Genomic DNA, 15,285 nt, shown 5'->3' on the forward strand with positions numbered 1-15,285 from the left:
ATTTTCCAGGATTGACCACATGCTGGGCCACAATGCAAGCCTCGGTAAATTTTTAAAAATTAAAATTTATTGACTTTTATTGAATTTCACACCATTATGAGATTAGAAATCAACTACAAGAAAAAAACGGTAAAAAAAAAAAAAACCACAAACACGTGGGGGCTAAACAATATGCTACTAAACAACCATTGGATCACTTAAGAAATCAAAGAGGAAATAAAAGAATACCTAGGGACAAATGAAAACAAAAACATGATGATCTAAAACCTATAGGATGCAGCAAAAGCACTTCTAAGAAGTTTATAGCAATACAATCTTACCTCAGAAAACAAGAAAAATCCCAAATAAACAACCTAACCTTATACCTAATGCAAATAGAGAAAAGAACAAACAAAACCCAAAGTTAGCAGAAGGAAAGAAATCATAAAGATCAGAGCAGAAATAAATGAAATAGAGATGAAGAATACAAAAGATCAATGAAACTTAAAGCTGGTTCTTTGAGAATATAAACAAAATTGATAAGCCTTTAGCTAGAGTTATCAAGAAAAAAGGGGAGAGGGCTCAAATCAATGAAGTCAGAAATGAAAAAGGAAGTTACAACAGACCCCACAGAAATACAAAGGATCATAAGAGACTATTACAAGCAACTATATGCCAATAAAATAGACAACCCAGAAGAAATGGACAAATTCATAGAAAGGTATAATCTCCCAAGAATGAACCAGGAAGAAACAGAAAATATGAACAGACCAATCACAAGTGCTGAAATTGAAACTGTGATTTAAAAACTCCCAACAAGGCTTCCCTGGTGGTGCAGTGGATAAGAATTTGCCTGCCAATGCAGGGGACACAGATTCGATCCCTGGTCCAGGAATATCCCACATGCCGTGGAGCAACTAAGCCCCTGTGCCACAACTACTGAGCCTGTGCTCTAGAGCCCATGAGCCACAACTACTGAAGCCCGTGTGCCTAGAGCCCATGCTCTTCAACAAGCCACTGCAATGAGAAGCCCAAGCACCACAATGAAGAGCAGCCCCCACTTGCCGCAACTAGAGAAAGCCCACACGCAGCAATGAGGACCCAGCGTAGCCAAACATAAATAAATAAATAAATAAATAAATATTTAAAATTTAAAAACAAACAAACAAAAACCTCCCAACAAACAAAATCCAGAACACAGATGGCTTCACAGGTGAATACTATCAAACATTTAGAGCAGAGTCAAAACCTATCCTTCTGGAACTATTTTTAAAAATTGCAGCAGAAGGAACACTCCCAAACTCATTCTATGAGGCCACCATCACCCTGATACCAAAACCAAAGATATCACAAAAAGAGAAAATTACAGGGCAATATCACTGATGAACATAGACGCAAAAATCCTCAAGAAAATACTAGCAATCTAAGTCCAACAACACATTAAAAGGATCTACACCATGATCAAGTAGGATTTATCCCAGGGATGCAAGGATTTTTCAATATCTGCAAATTAATCAGTGTGATACTCCATATTAACCAACTGAAAAGTAAAAACCATATGATCAACTCAATAAATGCAGAAAAAGCTTTGACAAAATTCAACACCCAATTATAAAAACTCTCCAGAAAGTAGGCATAGAGGGAACATATCTCAACATAATAAAGGCCATATATGACAATCCCACAGCTAACATGTGAAAAGCTAAAAGTATTTCCTCTAAGATCATGCACAAGACCAGGATGTCCACTCTTGCCACTTTTATTCAACATAGTTTTGGAAGTCCTAGCCATGGCAATCAGAGAAGAAAAAGAAATAAAAGGAATCCAAATGGGAAAAGAAGTAAAACTATCACTGTTTGCAGACGCCATGATGCTATACATGGAAAATCCTAAAGACGCCACCAGAAAACTACTAGAGCTCATCAATGAATTTGGTAGAGATGCAGGACACAAAATAAATGCGCAGAATTCTGTTGCATTTCTTTACGTTAACAATGAAAGATCAGAAATTGAGGAAACAATCCCATTTACCATCACATCAACAAGAATAAAATGTCTAGGAATAAACCTAAGGAGGCAAAAGACCTGTACTCCAAAAACTATAAGACACTGATGAAAAATCAAAGATGACACAAAACAGATAGAAATATATATGATGTTCTTGGACTGGAAGAATTAATATTGTCAAAATAACTATACTACCCACAGCAATCTACAGATTCAATGCAATCCCTCAAATTACCAATGGCATTTTTTTGCAGATCTGGAACCAAAAAAAAATATACAAAAATTTGTATGGAAAGAAATTCCTGAGAAAGAAAAACAGAGCTGGAGGCTTCAGGCTCCCTGACTTCAGAGTATACTATAAAGCTATAGTAAACAAAACAGCATGGTACTGGCACAAAGACAGACTTATAGATCAATGGAACAGGATAGAAAGTCCACAAATAAACCGACACACTTATGGTCAACTATGTACAACAAAGAAGGCAAGAAAATACAATGGAGAAGACAGTCTCTTCAATAAGTGGTGCTGGGAAAACTGGACAGCCACATGTAAAAGAATGAAATTGGAACACTCTCTAACACCATACACAAAACTAAACTCAAAATGGATTAAAGACCTAAATGTAAGAACAGATACTACAAAACTCTTAAAGGCGAACATAGGCAGAACACTCTGACATAAATCGCAGCAATATCTTTTTGGCTCAACCTCCTAAAGTAATAAAAATAAAAAGAAAACAAAGAGGACCTTATTACACTTAAAAGCTTTTGTATAGCAATGGATACCATAAACAAAATGAAAAGATAACCCACAGAATGGGAGAAAATATTTGCAAATGATGCAGCCGACAAGGGATTAATCTCCAAAATATACAAACAGCTCATGCGACTCAATATTAAAAAACAAACAACTCAATCAAAAAAGGGGCAGAAGATCTAAATAGACATTTCTCCAAAGATGACATCCAGATGGCCGACAGGCACATGAAAAGATGCTCAGTATCACTAATTATCAGAGAAATGCAAATCAAAACTACAATGAAGTATCACTTCAAAGCGGTCAGAAAGGCCATCATCAAAAAGTCTACAAACAATAAATGCTGGAAAGGGTATAGAGAAAAGGGAAAACTCCTACACTGTTGGTGGGAATGTAAATTGGTACAGCCACTATGGAGAACAGTATCAAGGGTCTGTAAAAAAATAAAAATAGAGCTACCGTATGATCCGCCAATCCCATTCCTGGGCATATATCCTGAAAAACTCTCATTTGAAAAGATACATGCACCCCAATGTTCACTGCAGCACTATATACAATAGCCAAGACATGGAAGGAACCTAAATGTCCACTGACAGATGAATGGATAAAGAAGATGTGGTACACACACACACACACACACACACACACACACACACACACACACACACACAAGGAATACTACTCAGCCATAAAAAAGAATGAAATAATACCATTTGCAGCAATGTGGATGGACCTTTCATACTAAGTGAAGTCAGACAGACAAATATCATATGATATCGCTTATATCTAAAAAATGATACCAAAATTTCACAATTTGTATGGAAACACAAAAGACCCCGAATAGCCAAAGCAATCTTGAGAATGAAAAATGGAGCTGGAGGAATCAGGCTCCCTGACTTCAGACTATACTACAAGGCTACAGTAATCAAGACAGTATGGTACTGGCACAAAAACAGAAATATAGATCAATGGAACAGGATAGAAAGCCCAGAGATCAACCCACACACATATGGTCACCTTATCTTTGATAAAGGAGGCAAGAATATACAGTGGAGAAAAGACAGCCTCTTCAATAAGTGGTGCTGGGAAAACTGGACAGGTACATGTAAAAGCATGAAATTAGAACACTCCCTAACACCACACACAAAAATAAACTCAAAATGGGTTAAAGACCTAAATGTAAGGCCAGACACTATCAAACCCTTAGATGAAAACATAGGCACTCTATGACATAAATCACAGCAAGATCCTTTTTGACCCATCTCCCAGAGAAAGGAAATAAAAACAAAAATAAACAAATGGGATCTAATGAAACTTAAAAGCTTTTGCACAGCAAAGGATACCATAAACAAGACCAAAAGACAACCCTCAGAATGGGAGAAAATAGTTGCAAATGAAGCAACTGACAAATGATGAATCTCCAAAATTTATAAGCAGCTCATGTAGCTCAATAACAAAAAAACAAACAACCCAATCCAAAAATGGGCAGAGGACCTAAATAGACATTTCTCCAAAGAAGATATACAGATTGCCAACAAACACATGAAAGAATGCTCAACATCATTAATCATTAGAGAAATGCAAATCAAAACTACAATGAGATATCATCTCACACCAGTCAGAATGACCATTATCAAAAAATCTAGAAACAATAAATGCTGGAGAGGGTGTGGAGAAAAGGGAACACTCTTGCACTGTTGGTGGGAATGTAAATCGATATAGCCACTATGGAGCCAGTATGGAGGTTCCTTAAAAACTACAAGTAGAACTACCATACGACCCAGCAATCCCACTACTGGGCATACACCCTGAGGAAACCATAACTGAAAAAGAGTCATGTACCAAAATGTTCATTGCAGCTCTATTTATAATAGCCAGGACATGGAAGCAACCTAAGTGTCCATCAACAGATGAATGGATAAAGAAGATGTGGCACATATACACAATGGAATATTACTCAGCCATAAAAAGAAACGAAACTGAGTTATTTGTAGTGAGGTGGATGGACCTGGAGTTTGTCATACAGAGTGAAGTAAGTCAAAAGGACAAAAACAAATACCGTATGCTAACACATATATATGGAATCTAAGAAAAAAAAGTGTCATGAAGAGCCTAATGGTAGGACGGGAATAAAACACAGACCTACTACAGCATGGCCTTGAGGATATAGGGAGGGGGAAGGGTAAGCTGTGACGAAGTGAGAGTGGCATGGACATATATACACTACCAAACGTAGAGAGGATAGCTAGTGGGAAGCAGCCGCATGGCACAGGGAGATCAGTTAGGTGGTTTGTGACCACCTAGAGGGGTGGGATGGGGAGGGTGGGAGGGAGGGAGACGCAAGAGGGAGGAGATATGGGGATATATGTATATGTATAACTGATGCACTTTTTTGTAAAGCAGAAACTAACACACCATTGTAAAGCAATTATAGTCCAATAAAGATGTTAAAAAATATACTCAAATAAAAAAAATAAAAAATGATATCAATGAACTTATTTACAAAACAGAAATAGACTCAGAGATTTAGAAAACAAACTTATGGTTACCACAGAGGAAAGGTGGGGGGCAAGGGATAAATTAGGAGGTTGGGATTAACATATACACACTATTATATATAAAATAATCAACAAGGACCTACTGTATAGCACAGGGAACTCTACTCAATACTCTATAATAACATATATGGAAAAAGAATAGATATATGTATATGTATAATGAATCGCTTTACTGTACACCTGAAACTAACACAACGTTGTAAGTCAACTATACTCTAATATAAAATTTAAAAATTTGTATAAGAAATATTAATATTAAAAATATATTGTACATGGGAATAAAACAAATATTTTATAAGTATAAATGGAGTATAACCTCTAAAAATTGTGAATCCCTATATTGTACAATGTAACATGTAATATTGTACATCAACTATTCAATAAATAAAAAGCACTGAAAAAGTTTTCAACCTCACCAATAAAATACAAATTAGACAAGGTAGCTTTCCTTTTTTTTTTGCCCTCCAGACGGAAAACAATTTTAAGGTTTGTTAATTCCCAGTGTTGGTGTGGGTATTTGGAAATAGACACTTTCATGGCCTTTCTGAGAGCAGTTTAACACTAATAAAATTTCAAATGCAAATTATTCTTTGACTTAGCAGTTCCATTTCTAAAAATATATCCTATAGAAATATAGCCCCAAATCTACAAAGATACACATAGAACGATGTTTACTAAGGCGTCTTCTGCAACAGCAAAAGTGACAGTAATTTCAACATCCACCAATAGGGAAATGTTTAAATAAATTATGATACATGTATACTGTGGACTACTCTGAATATTTTAAAAAATTGAGAGCTATGAAAGTAATAGATTGAAACACTGCATTTGGTTAATTGTAGCTATCTGCAGGGAATGAGACTGGCTGTGAGTGGTTGTAGGGGCAGAATGATAAAGAGAATCCAACAATACAAATTTCATGATGTAAAAAGTAAACAAAGATGACATATACCTTTTGTAATAAAATAAAACAGCAGCCCTAGGGAAATGTTTAAAAATTTTATTTCTGTTATCCTTCACCCAAGAACATTTTCAGATGCTTTATATCTGCAACAGAAATAGTGTAATTTAAAAACCTTTTCCATGTAATAAATATTAAACCAGCATACAATCATTAAAAATGGCTTTTTGAAAAGCAAAACGTGTACGCTGCAGAACATTTACAAAATATAGAAGGAATAAAGAAAATAAAATCACCCACAATGCCACCACTCCAAGATGACTACCCTTATTGTGGCATATTTCCTCCCTTTCCTTTTTTGTCTGTGGATTTAAATGCCAGTTCTCTATCCCTAGACCAGACTTCTTTGCTTATCTTCAGATCTACATAGATAAATGCAACTAACAAAAGTTGCAGTTTGAACATATCCAAAATTGAACTAGTATTCCCTATCCCTACTGCAGCTGCTCTTATTCTGCTATGCCTGTTGGTCAATAAACAGAACTACCATCTACACAGATGCTCAAGACAGAAACCTGGGGACCATCCATGAACACTCCTTTTACAACCTCCTACTAATTAAGATGTGTTGATTCTGTATCATAAGTCTCTCGTGGACCCATTCACAACTCTCGGTTCACACTGCCATCACCCTACTTCAGGACACCATTTCTCAACTAGCAACAGAATTTAAGTTAGCTTTCTTATATCCGGTTTTGCTGCCCCACCCCCATTAATTGCACTGTAGGTTAGGTAATCTTTCTAGAAACATGCATTTCAATAAGTCATTTATCCACTTAAAACTATTCTACACCCCAAACAATAAAGAACATATTCCTTAATATAATACATAAGACCCTCCTCCATCACTCTTCTGCAACAAGCCCCAGTCTCCTCTTTATTCTCTCCCTGCATTCAGTGATGCTGCCTTACGGAACTTACTGCATAGCGCCTGGCTCACTGAAGTTTACACTTCAAAATATTTGATGAAAATTGCTAGAATGTTCAACAACTTTCAGCTCTTATACAGTCTCTGACCTTAACACTTTGGCACAGGCTACTCTGTCTGCCATTAACATTCTCTTCTTACCTATGCCTTCACACAGTTAACTTTGATTCCTCTTTCAGGTCTCAGTTTAACAATCATTTCCTTTGGGGATCCTTTCCTATCCTCTAGATGGGGTCAAATTTCTCTGTTCCCATGGCATACCATACTTTCCCTACCATAATAGAACACTCTTCATTGCAATTATTCGTTTTTTTGTTCAATTATCCTGGCTTCTCAGTAGCAAGATGCTCTGTGAGGGCAGAGACTACTACTTCCTCATTGCAATATGCCTACTCCTATCACAGTGCTTGGTACATTGCAGGCTCTCAATATATATGTGTTCAATTAATATAGCCTGAATATCTTCTGCTTCCTTTCCAGATCCCGGGTCCACCCTTCTCAACCATGTTCTGCTCCAGAAGCCTGATCTTGCCTTCTAGCTTCTAGCTGAGTTGGGTTAGTGGGGAGCCCTGGCAGATCAAAGGGATGGAAGAGAGCAGATGCAGATATTTATTCTTGCAGGGGTTGCCTTGGGCAGGCTGCATTCCTCTCTGAAGGTCACAGCTCCTCTCAAGGTGGCCCTCTCTCAATGACTCTTTCTCCCTGTCCTCTGGACCTTCAGGTGACAGCAGCCCAAACTGTTTCTAGCCCCCAATACTACATTATTCCTTATGGTTTTCCTATGATCTGCTTACATCTTTGTAAACAATCCTTTTAGGCACCTCCATGCCCCAGAGCTATACTATTTTGAATGTGCCTTCTGTTTCCTACAGGGAAATGGCATGAAAGAGAATGCCAAATTTATAATCTTAATTATGCTTTTTATAAAACTGGTATATCGTAAAATAAATTTCCAAAAGACTAAAAAAAAAAAGATTTCAACAATGACATGATGGCTTTGCCTCTTACAGATATCCCATCATTTGTAACAAACAGTCCTCTAGTTGACATGTGAATTGTTTTTTTCTCTTTGCTATTATTAAAAGGTCTCTAAAGAAAATTCTGTTCAACAATTTTTTTTCTTAAATCCTTAGAATGGGAATTAGAAGGGGTCAAAGAGTATAAATTTGTTCAAATACACATAGAAACTGTCCCCCAGAAAGTTTATACAAATTACAGTCCACCAGTCATACTCAGGCATGCCCAGTTCACTGTCCCCTTGCCACTACTTTAACTGTGCATACAGCAGCCCGGCAAAGAACCATTGACTGTTTACCAATACCAGGCAAAGAGGGAAAAGTCAATTTCTTTCATCATTAACCTGACAATGTTACACCATGAAATGAGATTAAAGTACACTAGGCTTTGTTAGAAGACCTGGGTTTGATATCTAACTTCTCTAATTAGCTATTTGGTCTTTTCTTCCTGAGCTTTAGTGTCCTCTTTAAGTGGGGATAAGTATTACCTACCTTGCAGGTTGTCGTGAGGTTTATAAAAGATAAGTTTAAAAGCAAGTAGCATTGGGCTTCCCTGGTGGTGCAGTGATTAAGTCCGCCTGCCGATGCAGGGGATACGGGTTCATGCCCTGGTCTGGGAAGATCCCACATGCCGTGGAGCGGCTAGGCCCGTGAGCCATGGCCGCTGAGCCTGCGCGTCCGGAGCCTGTGCTCCGCAATGGGAGAGGCCATAACAATGAGAGGCCCGGGTTCTCAAGAAATGTTTTGCTGTGTTCTTTATAATCTTTCTGACGCTTCCCTTGGATTTTATGGCTCTCATTCTCCTGTATAAATGTCTCCTAAGTAAATTTTCCTTTCAGTAATAAGCTCACAACACAAGTTCTCTGTTGAGGTTTAAAAAAACCAAAAAAGCAAACAGGAAAAAAATGTGAAAAGCAAAGATGGTGTTTTGTGATTTGTATTTTCCTGTTTGCTTTTTTGGTTTTTTTAAACCTCAACAGAGAACTTGTGTTGTGAGCTTATTACTGAAAGGAAAATTTACTTAGGAGACATTTATACAGGAGAATGAGAGCCATAAAATCCAAGGGAAGCGTCAGAAAGATTATAAAGAACACAGCAAAACATTTCTTGACAATGATTTCTTTGTTTTAAGAAGTCAATCCTAGAAGTGTAGAGTATGAAGTATCTCAGTAATAGGCAACATTCTGTACCCTATACTTCCGTAATACTATAATTTAATCTACTTTATCATATAGTTAGGATCAAATCTTTAATTTTGAAAGATGTCTGCTTGTTCACAGATAATTATTTATTTTAAAAAATTAAGAAAATGATTTATTGACTATCACTGCCGGGCAAAGAAGGAATATAAACCTAAGTAGGACACAAAAACCCTGACCCTGAGGAAGATATAATCTGCAAGGCAAAATGGACAAGCAATCTCATTACAAAGTTATGAGCCCCATGGTATTACCTATGAAGTGCTATAGGAATATAGAGGAAACACGATCAACACTTGTGTATGGAGGAACTGGGGGGAGGTGGGAGGGTGACATCAAAGTGGGAGAGCAGATACTGGGTAGAGACCTGAAGACTGATTAGAAACTTGTCTTTGGGAAAAGGAGAGAAAGTTTATCTCTAGACAAGTGGAAGCGCTGGTACAAATACATGAAGTATCACAGCACCTGGCACTGCTGGGGAAAATACTGGGGGCATGGAACAGCTGAAGTAAACAGCTGTTAGAGGGACAGGTTGGTAGGAAATCAGCCTCTAAAGAAGGGTAAGGGCCTGTTTAAGGACTGAATTGTGTCCTTCCTCCAGTTCATATATTGAAGCCCAAACCCCCAATGTAAGTGTATTTGGAGATAGGGCCTTTAAGGAGATAATTAAGATTAAATTGGGTCATAAGGGTGGGGCCCTAATTCAATAGGACTGGTGGGTCCTTATAAAGAGGAAGACACACTACGAGTGCATATGCACAGAGAAAAGGTCATGTGAGGACACAGCCAAAAGAAAGTCATTTGTAAGCCAAGGAGAAAAGCCTCACCCAGAAACCAACCCTGCTGGTCCCTTGATCTTGAACTTCCAGCCCCCAGAACTATGGGAAAATCATTTACTGTTGTTTAAGCCACTCTGTGGTATTTTGTTGTGGTAGCCCTAGCAGACTAAGATAGACTTAATTGCAAAGGTTCCTGAAAAATCACAAAAGAGAGTCTGCCTATGATCTCAAAGTCCCATATTTCTCAAACTAGGGTTCAAGTGTGCCTAAGATAACCAAATATGTGTTTAGCAAGGAGACCCAGGCACCCTGGGGGGAATGTGAAGGTGGAAAACCTGGAAGCAAAAAAAGAAGAGGCCACTGCAAAGTTACTGAGATGAAGAGGATCTGAATTAGGGCCTCTCTAATACAGAATTAAAATTGAGCGGGACTCGATGCTGATCCTGCATCTACACAGAGTAGTTTCTCCATCTCCTCCATCACTTTTCGACGTTTCTTTGATATTATTGTCAACATCATCGGCACAGCAGACTTCACAAGTTCCGTGATCTTGCTCTTGTTGTTTAGAATCATGCCAATGGTTGAACAATTCATGTTATAAGAATGAGCGATGTCTACCATCTTTTTGCCTCACTCCACTCTCTCAATTATTCACTTTTGCTTCCATCGTTATTACTTGGCGCTTCTTAGCAGTACCAGCTACGTCACCACTGCTTTTACACCTGCTTCTGGACATCATGGACTTGAAATAAAGATACTATACTACTGTACTCTACACAGTACTGTAAAGTACACAAAAGCACAACTACTTTTAGAGGATGCATGCACGTGACAATGTATGCCAGACATGTGAACTTACATGATTGTACATCGAACACACGTTCGCATCTTTGAAAGTTCACGACTTGAAGGTTTGTATGTAGGGGACTTACTGTACAGTGAATATTTTTGGCCTAAATGGCCTCATAATTGTCTTAAAAACACTTTCCACCGAGGATTTAGTAGGTACATCTAAATACCTCCTGCATAACTGTTACAATGGCCTACAATAGTACTAAAAGATGTCAGACACAATTGGAAGATAGAAAAGTTTGCTGTGCAGGAGGGAGCCAAGACGGGACACTAATTTTTACTACCCTATTACCACCTGTTTCATTTGTTGGGTATTAGTTTTACCCCTCCTTTCCTCTGTTACACTGAAGAGTTGGTCCCTCTTAATAAAACCAATCCCCTCTACCTGTACTCTATGTCAGCATTTTGAAACCTGCAGATGGTCAAGAAATTGACTGAGGAGATCATTAAAACTAAACTAAACCCCAAACCAAAACAAAACAAAAAAACCGCACCAACAACGGACTGGAATAGAAGACAATATAAATGACATCACAAGTAGTAAGGATAACTATTACTATAAGAAACTTGTTTCAGTAATATGTGTACATGTGTGCTCGCACCAGATAGCAAAGATAAAATTTATTTCCTACTGAGGGTTGTGGCTGAAAAAGTTTGAAAGAGACTGCTCTAGATTCTGCTTAGAACCCCTTAGAAATCTCACTCATTATCTTCCTGTCTCCATCTCCAATCTCTTTCTCACTTTTAGTTTTTTCCCCATCAAAACGTAAACACTAAAGTATCTCCTGAGTGTCTCCTCTGAGATCCCAGTACCTCCCTGTCAGTTAAGCTTCTGAAGGAGAGAACTACAATCTCAGCATGGACTTTCTCACCGCCATTGCTTCTCGATCCACTGCAAGCTGGTTTGGGCCTCCACCTGCTACTGCAGGTTAAAGATCTCCCAGGGCACTTTGGGATTCCTCTCTATTTAACCCTTGAGCAGCACCTGACATCGTTTACCTCCTAAAACACACTCCTTTGGGCTAATTTCACTCTCTCCTGATTTTCTTCTTACTTCTTTGGCCACTAAATTTCCTTTGCAGCCTCCTCTTCTGCCCATCCTTTAAATGCTGATTTGTAGGCAGTCTTTCCACTCAACAGGGGTAGTCTCTCAATCATTAAGTCCCTCCCACTCCCTAAGTTAAACTAGTTCCTCCAGTCATGTCTCGTATGAAATGATTTCTAATCCTTCGAGTACTCTGGACACCTTTGAGTTCCAATCTGTACCTGAACTCATTGAAATATTGCAGGTTTGGTTTAATGGTCAAGACTAACACCCCCATCACTAGGTATTATAATTTTATTATAAGGGCTTAATTTTATTAAAGCATAAAAACTCTAGTACTAATGCTGGTGGCCAGGCAACTATTTTGATTTCAGTTATTCATCTTCCTAAGTTTTCTTCTTTCTTATCACCATTTCACAGCCAGACTATGGGCTTGCTATTACAAAGTTCTGCTTCAACTCCTAGATCTTCAATTTTGTCCCCCAATCCTATCTCAATCACTTCAGCCCTACTGGTCTCCTAATACTCTCTCCATTTCATCAAGACTACCAATATTCTCAGGCACCAAGAATTCCCTTTTCTCAGGCACAGTTTGCTTCACAGCACTGTCTTAAACTCACCAGGCCAACCACACTATTCCTCAATGATCATCTCAACCATCACCTCTTCTGCTCTTACATAACACGCTGCAGGAGAGAAATACCAAGTCATATAGGTCTGCACCAGCAGCCAAGTCCAGAATTCCTGCCTTCATGTTCAAGCCACAGTATACCAGGAATTCCTAGAGGTACTGGGGTAAGTTGTTAAGTGCCAGAGGGTACTTGAGTTAGACTGCCTGGATTCAAATTCCAGATCTATCTTTACAAACTTGTGACTTGAGCAAGTTAGTCAGCTTCGATTATTCTCACCTGTATAATGGGGATAATAAATTCACAGGGCTGTTCAGAGTAGTAAATGATATAATGCAAGTAAGGTTCTTAGTTCATTGCTCTTGCTGCAAGTAAATGCTCAATGAATGTTCCCTGTTGTCATAATTATTATTTGTGCATGGTTAATTATGGAAATTATATGCCTCTGTGGGTTTTCTTCTAGGGAGAACACTCCATAATTTTCACTGATTTTCAATGGCTTCTTGCCTCCTCTCCAGCTGTCAAAATTTCAGTCCTTCTCTGGGGAACCTCAAGATCTAATGGAACATTTACAGATACAGATATATATCTGTGGTCATCACCAATCTACACTTTTCTTAACAGTCTATCTCTACTCATGCTCTGGTATTTGGATTTATTCCATTTTGCCCTTAATTTTATGTTGTCTACAATTACTTTTTAATTGACTAAGTCTCAAACCTACCATTAGAATGTAAGTTTCCTGAGGGCAAGAACTTTAGGTGCTCTGTATCCCACACAGCAGTCTACAAATGTTAAAAGACCAATATACACCAGGTGAACAGAATACAATTACCTAACTCTTTAAGATAATCCACTTCTGATCTAATTCTCATGGTAGAAATTAACTTGTAGTAATGAAACAGAGCAGTACCCTATGGTCCTTTCCCCCCACATCCTCCACCTGCCTTTTGTCTGTAGAAAAACTTTGGTCAAAGAATAAATTTAATTAGAGAAGTGAGAAAATATGGAAGCAAAGGAAAACGGTCAAACAGGACCAAATAATAATAATTTACTCATTTAGCAAAGTCAAGGACCTTTAGTTCCTCTTCAAGGGCTGTAGATAATATTCTGAGCCATATCCTTTGAGCTGTTTTGTAGATTCTGAAATGCTTGCCAGGTGGAAGAAGTTAACTACATGATGACCAGATTAGCCATGACATAAGCTGCCACAATTCCAAGAACTGGCCTCAAAGAAATGGGAACAAACCGACCCTGGAACTGAAGACTAACTGTACTTAAAAACAATCAAGATTATGCTGCATGACCAATTTCAAGATGACTGTCAGAGCTGCCTGTGTTGTTTCTACATCTAGCCCCCTCCCTCCACCTATAAAAGGTCTTACCCACTGACAGTCCGGGAAGGAGGGAGTGGGAATCAGCCTTTGGACACGAGGCCGCCCTCCCCCCCTACCAGATGCCTGCCTCTGAAATAAAGCAAACTTTCCCTTCCACCAACTTTGCCTCTTTATTGGGTTTTGAATGGCGAGCAGCCGGACCCCACTTTTAGTAACAGTAATAAGATAACTGAAATGACAGAAAATACTTTCCAAATAAAGTTTTCAAAGACCTTCTTTGATGCTATCTTTTCCAGAATTTAATGTTGAGTTTATCTATTAAAGTATTTCATTAATTTCAATATACTTAATTCGCTTCAATATACTTAATTCGCTTAACTCAATGAACTTAAAGCTAAATAAAAAACAATACTATTTGAATTCTAGCTACTTATTCCTTCACAGGACATTGTACCACACTGTAAACACCAAAAACAAACTTTCAAGCGAATTCTATCCCAACCTCATTCCTAACCATCTACTAAGGATTACTCCCTACTCCAAGCACTTGCATTTCCCTCTCAGCCCGGAGGCCAAACACGTGACTCTCCTTAGCTTTCAAAGTACAGGTTTCCCTGGCTATGCGAAAGTAAAGCATGGAAGCTTTAATAAGCCAAAATTGCATAAAGCGAAGAAGCAATTACCTTAACACACACCTTGCTAATGGATGCACAAAATAAATCCCGATAAAGCACAGATGCTCACAGACACAGTTCAAAGTTATGGCGGCTAGATGCTGAGTGCAGTTCCAAGGAAAGGAGCTGGTGGTGCCACTCGCGCTGCTGGCGGTGCATGCTGCCTATACAAGGGCTTGCTGCAAAACAGACGCTGAATGCTATTTTCGCTTTTCGCCTTTTTTTTTTTTTTTTTTATAATGGCGAAAATCCACTTCGGATTTCTTTCGGATTTTGGGGTTAGCGGAAAACAGGTACTAATGTTAAGTCTTTCCTAAAAGAGAGGTGCTGTAAAGCGAACTTTCGAAAAGCGGGAGAAACCTGTACCTCCAAGGGTGAATGATTTACACCTGTGAGAGTTAAGCCCTAAAATGTGATTAAACCCTTTCTTATTTTACAAATCAGGCTTTGAGTCCCACGTTCTATACCAATGAGAACTTTTCTCAGACTTTTATATCCATGTTCCTCATCCCTCAGTATTGGGGAAAGGGGACGACGGCTGCCAGACCACTTTACCAAACTCCC

General features: G+C 38.4%; 1 protein-coding gene across 1 annotated transcript in view; it reads right to left on the bottom strand.

The window, feature by feature from the left end:
- Nucleotides 1-15,285, bottom strand: part of SLC25A32 (solute carrier family 25 member 32) — a 49,292-nt gene that overhangs the window by 33,281 nt on the left and 726 nt on the right. The gene's annotated exons all lie outside the window — the stretch shown is intronic.

Source organism: Kogia breviceps, chromosome 17, assembly GCF_026419965.1.
Source record: "Kogia breviceps isolate mKogBre1 chromosome 17, mKogBre1 haplotype 1, whole genome shotgun sequence".
Taxonomy (NCBI): domain Eukaryota; kingdom Metazoa; phylum Chordata; class Mammalia; order Artiodactyla; family Physeteridae; genus Kogia; species Kogia breviceps.